Source organism: Panthera leo, chromosome F3 (genome assembly GCF_018350215.1).
Source record: "Panthera leo isolate Ple1 chromosome F3, P.leo_Ple1_pat1.1, whole genome shotgun sequence".
NCBI lineage: Eukaryota > Metazoa > Chordata > Mammalia > Carnivora > Felidae > Panthera > Panthera leo.
Window position 1 is genome coordinate 14559024 of NC_056696.1, and position 6000 is coordinate 14565023.

The window sequence follows — 6000 nt, forward strand, 5'->3', positions numbered from 1 at the left end:
TAGTTCTAAGCTAATTAAAGGTAAACCCGGGGTTTAAATCTAAATATGTTTTCTTACAAAGCCTGTGTTCTTTTCACCATGTTGGGCTCATGGAGTTGTCTGAAAGGCATCCTGGGTTCCATGATGTTTAAGCTTAGTTCAGTCATGCAAGGTGACTCTGCCAGGGAACTCAAGGGAAACTTTCAACTATTACTCGTTAGGCCGTGACTGACTTTTCTTCCTAAAGGTCACACTTTCCAGCCTGATTTCCTGGCTGCAATTCCTTTAAAGCAACAACCTTGTCCTATAAAGTTATTTGTCTTTAAAACTCTGTTCTCCTCCAAGTGCTCAGTTCAGTACCTGGCCCACACAAAGTTCCTTGGTAAATGATCATTGAATGAATAAATAAATGAGTGCAGGTATGGTTGGCTGAAGAGAAGGGCGCAGTTCCCTTCCTTGCCTTTTCCCCAACAACCACAGCACAAGCGTGGCAGGCCTCTGGACACCAATGAAATCACATTAGCATCAGCGATCCGGGGTCTGGCTCTGCTGGCTCAAGCGGGACCTCTAGGCCTCTTGAAACTCTTTGCCCCACTCTGTAACAGCATTTCTAAATTTTTAAGAATTCATGAGAGAATAACTAACAAATACTTTGAGCTGTTGGGGAAAAAAAAGCATGAGCTATAATTACATAAATAGAAAGTGGTAATTTTTTTGTTCCCTCAAGTCATAAACCAAAATTCTGTACTAGCTTTGGACTAGTAAATGTAACCTGTTAGTAAGAAAGCCATGTATCTCATAAAAGGACACTTTTCTTCCTAAGATACCTCCAGCTTAAACAGCTGTCGCTGGCCAGGTGATGAGAGGCCCCTTCTAGCACACTCAGCCATGACCAGGAAGCCCGAGCACTTTCCTCCTAGGAAATCCTTTGCAGTCCTTTGGCCATGGAACGCAGAGGAGGAGCCAGAATAGGAATTTCTGCCCTAGTCCCGCACATTATGAGCCTATGTCCTTCAGGCATGGTGACATCCCCATTTATTACTTGATTCTACAGAATGGTTAATCTTCGAGGCTGCTTTTAGAGCCCTTGGGAATCCAGTTAAATTTAACTGTTGTTTATGGAGCATATGCTGTGTTCCCAGCTTGGTGCTCTTACGGAGGTGGTCTTTGGCTTTCTGTTTGGGGGAGGTCTCACCCCTGAACTCCTAGGTCTGAGGAGAGAACACTGAGAGGTGACACTTTGGAGCCTGGGTGCATCAGCTTTAGAGAGAGACTGATAGCTCTGAAGGCTTATGGACCTCTGATAGGCGTGCCAGAAGGTTCTTTGCCCTTTCTAAATCTTTCCCCACCCCCTGCAATACTTGGAGATGCTACAATGTTTGAAATGAGTTCAGGTAAATCCGATGAAATATGATATAGGTGCTGAGTCATGTGCATTTTAATTGCTTTTTAAAGTTCACTCTTAGAGTGGGTGTTTAATATGTGTTAGTCACATCCACATGTTTATTCATTTCATATTTATAATAGTTTGGAGATCGATGCTAGCATTTTCTCCATTTTCCCCAGATGTGGAAACTGGAAAGGATTTAGGCGTTTGCCAGACAAATCAGAAACTGAAATTTTAGGGGCACCTGCGTGGCTCAGTCGGTTAAGCGTCCGACTTCAGCTCAGGTCACGATCTCGCGGCCCATGAGTTTGAGCCCCGCGTCGGGCTCTGGGCTGATGGCTCAGAGCCTGGAGCTGGCTTCCGATTCTGTGTCTCCCTCTCTCTCTGCCCCTCCCCTGTTCATGCTCTGTCTCTCTCTGTCTCAAAAATAAATAAACGTTAAAAAAAATTAAAAAAAGAAACTGAATTTTTACTAACATTTGGCGTGCTGATTCTAGTTCCACTGCTCTTTTCACCATTGCTTTCTCTCAACGGGACCTCTTTTTGAGCCAATAACATTGGGGTTTTTTGTTTGTTTGTTTGTTTAGCTTTTGGATTTACCTGTCAGTGGTAAACAGCATAGGTAGAAGAGAAAGCACTAACTTTGTGACATTAGATTAACCTTATTTTAAGTCCTGGATCCATCACTTAAAGCTTTGTGACATTAAGGGGCACCTTGGGTGGCTCAGTTGGTTGAGAGTCTGACTTCAGCTCTGGTCGTCTCATGGCTTGTGGGTTGCAGTCCCTCATTGGGCTCTGTGCTGAAAGCTCAGAGCCTGGAGTCTGCTTCAGATTCTGCGTCTCCCTCTCTCTGCTCCTCCCCCGCTCACACTCCGAGTGTGTGTGTGTGTCTCTCTCTCTCAAAAATAAACAAACATTAAAAAAAATAAAAAAAAGCTTTGTGACATTGGGCAAACTACTTAAATTCTCTGACTCTCAGTTCCTTTACCTATAAAGGAAGGATAAAAGCATCTGCCTTCCAGTGTTGTTGTTTTGAATATTCTGAGAGATTATGTATCTAAATGCCTGGCACGATAAATACTGAATTATCTATGACCATCCACACAGGTCTCATTGTTTTCATAATGCAGCCTCTCATTCCAGTTGAAGCTTCACCTCCATCAATCCTTCCCTTATTATTTTAGACTTTGTAAATCTATCTTTCCTCTGAGTTATAGCATTTACAACCTCAGTATCCTAGTTAACAATTAACTATGTATTGTTCTATGTTCTTAGTCCCTGACTAGATTGGAAGCTTTGGGGAGCCGTGGACTAGATCTGAGCTCTCTGTATATTCTCTATGGCATTGAATATATTCTGGGTATGCAATACATACTTTATGCATACTTTGGGGAGTAATTCTTGTAGTAGAAAAGAAGCTGGGCTATTCCATTGCCATCAGCTTATACTAACATGTCTAGCTCATATTGTTATAGAGACAGTGAAAAGATAGAAGGCAGACTTTATAGGTCTCAGCACACCTGTTTGTGGCAAGATAGGAGACTTTGGTAATGTATCTCTTCTCCAGGTTACCCAACCCATAGTGGCCTATGCACTGAGTCAAGATGGCACAGAGACCAAACCATGAGTTTCAAAGCATCAGAGTTTCAATCTCACAACTATTCTGACTGCCTTTGGGTCCTTGAGCAAGTCTGAATCTGTTTCTTTAATCTTTAAAATGGAGATAGGGTGCCTGCATGGCTCAGTTGGTTAAGCATCTGACTTTGGCTCAGGTCAAGATCTCACGATTTGTGAGTTTGAGCCCTGTGTCGGGCTCTGTGATGACAGCGCGAGCCTGCTTTAGATTCTTTGTCTCCCTCTCTCTCTGCCTCTCTCTCTCTCTCTCTCTCTCTCTCTCTCAAAAATAAATAAATAAACATTTTAAAATGGGGATAATAGTCCTTTGCAGCACTATTGCAAAGATAAAATGAGATTTATTAGGTGGAAGGATTTAGTAAGTGGTAACATGCTATAAAATGTTTTTTTTTTAATCTTTTTTATTAAGAAGAATTGGATCCTTGTTTTCACCACATGAAAAAGTTGGAGAAGAGTAAAACAAAGGAAGCAAAAAGCCAATTTGGAGGTACCCAGACAGTGCTCATCCAGAGTCAGGGAAACAGTGAGATAATTTCTGAGAAGGGAACCTGGGGATACTAGTAAGTTTATGAGCCAAGTGCAGACAAGGCCCCCAGCCAAAAGAAAAAAAAGGGGGCCTTCCTTTTCCGAAGGCCTGGAACACTGAGTCAGCTAAGCATGGGTTGGAGGGATCTGAGGAGGAAGAGTGAGAGACAAGTATGATCTTGAGGGTCAGAACTAGAGAAAGTGCCTGTGGAAGGATCAGAACTGGTGTCAACCCCAGGGGCCCAGGGGGTGATGGTGACAAGATTAGCTGATATTTACCAAACATATTCTATTCCAGGCATGGTGGTAGGTGTTTGACAGGCTGTATCTCATGAGGTAGGTGATGCTGCTATCCCTGCTTTACTGGTGAAGAAACATAAGCTTAGGGAGGGTAAGTCATCACAAGACCAGCTCTTGTCCTGCCTGACTGCAGATCTTACCTCTCAGCCATTGCGTCCTACTTTCTTGAAACTTGTGAACTTACATCACCACTTAGTCTGTTTACCTCTAAACGTTTCACTTTGGAGTAAAAACTAGTTGTGTATGTGAACACACCAAGATATGCAGCAATTTCGGTCCAGGTTGAGAGGTTGTTGCCCTGGAGAAGAGAAAGCGTTGCCCTGGAGACAGATACACATAGACACATATGCGCAGACCTCATTTTCTTTGATTTCCTGGTCATTGTGGCAGCAAAAATTTACCAGAGGCAGTGACGGAAACTCAGGTTAATGGAGGAAAGGGGGAGGGTGGTGAATTTTCGGTTGGGGACTGCCCTGCAGGAGCCCCATTTCTTCTCAGCAGTGTGGCTCAAGATCACAAGCTGTTCCCTGAAGCACATTCACCTCTTCCTGGATCAGTGCTTATTTCCAGAGCTCTGCAGGGCTTCTGGTATATCCTGACCATCTCCTGGGATGTGACCCTAATATTTCACTCTTGATGCTGCTTATTAACCTAACATGACAGTGTAGTTGAATGGGATGGGCCTGTGAGTGAAAAGTTGTTTTGTTTTTTTTTTTTTAAATGGCTAGAAGGATCATTAATTTCAATATGAAGAAGAGATTTCTCAATTTATTCCTCAAATTTTTTTCTTGAGTCACCTCTTTGTGGTGATCAACTGTACTAGGTACAGAGATGAATAAGCCCCTAGTCCTAAGGAGCTAATGTAAAAATGTAAATGTGATACATTGTGATTATGACTAGAAATAGAAGTTCCAACAATTAAAGCCTCCCTCAATTAGAATAGATTACAAAGCAAAGTCACAAGTTTTCCCATCTCTGGAAGTTTCAAGCAGACTCTGAATAATAACCTGGTCATGACTGGATTACTGGATGTTGACATGGATGTTGACATGGACCATGTCTTGACTATATGATTTGAAAATATTCTCTTCCTGGAATGCTAAGGCTGTATTATTTTATGCAGCAGTTACAGTGCTGTGGCGGTTGTGGGGTTAAGGCAACAGAAGCAATGTGGCAGATGTTCCGGGTTTCCTCCCCCAAATCTGTCCTCTCTTTCTCAAGTAAGAGAAATCCAACTTTGTCCCAATTATGTACAGCTTAAAATACTCAGCTTGCAACTTGCACAAGGGTAGCCTTGTGACACCGTTCTGACCAGTGAGATGTAAGATCAAGTCACCAAGTGGAGCTTCTGGGAAGCTTCTTGTTAAAGCTGAGTCATCTGGTAAGTTTCTTTCAGCTTTCACATTTTGCCTTTTGTCCCCTCTGCAGTTTTTATTTTCTGCTAGGAACTTGGCTGTGATGCCTGGAGATGGGATAGCCATTTTGTGACTTTAGCAAAAACCATTTGCTAAAGATAGTAGGACAGAAAAAGAGAAGGAACCTGTATCTCTGGTACCATCCTAGATTCTCTTTACCAGCCCTGATTCCATACACGCAGACTTTTTGTTACAGGAAAAGATAAACCACTATTTAGTTAGATCACTGAAATTGAATTTCTGTTACTTGCAGCCAAATATACTCTTAACTTATATACACAATATAGTGAAAAACATGACTTGGATTCAAATTGCTTTTTCATCATTTATGATCAAGGAGAAATTAGGCAAATTACATGAATCTCATGGAATGTCAATCTCATATGTAATTGACATGAATAATGCATGAATCTTACAGGGGTTTGGAGGAGGATTAGAGATAATATGGGTGAAGTGGTCCAGCATAGTCCCCGGTACGCAGAAGGTACACCTTAATAGATGTTTCTTTGATTTTTGTAGTTGGATATCTTCCCAATGGAGGCCCTTGAAATGATTAAAAAAGATGCTCATGTTATTGATGGGCAGACTCTGTAGTAGGGATGCACAAATGACTCATAGATGTGTGGAAAGACAGGATTACAGATTCTATTTAGATTTATTTTCATCTTAACCTTTTTAACATTTCTACTTTGAGTACGTTTTATGTGTAAGTGTAGAAATACATGATATGATTTATAAATAAAATAAATGCTTGGGGTA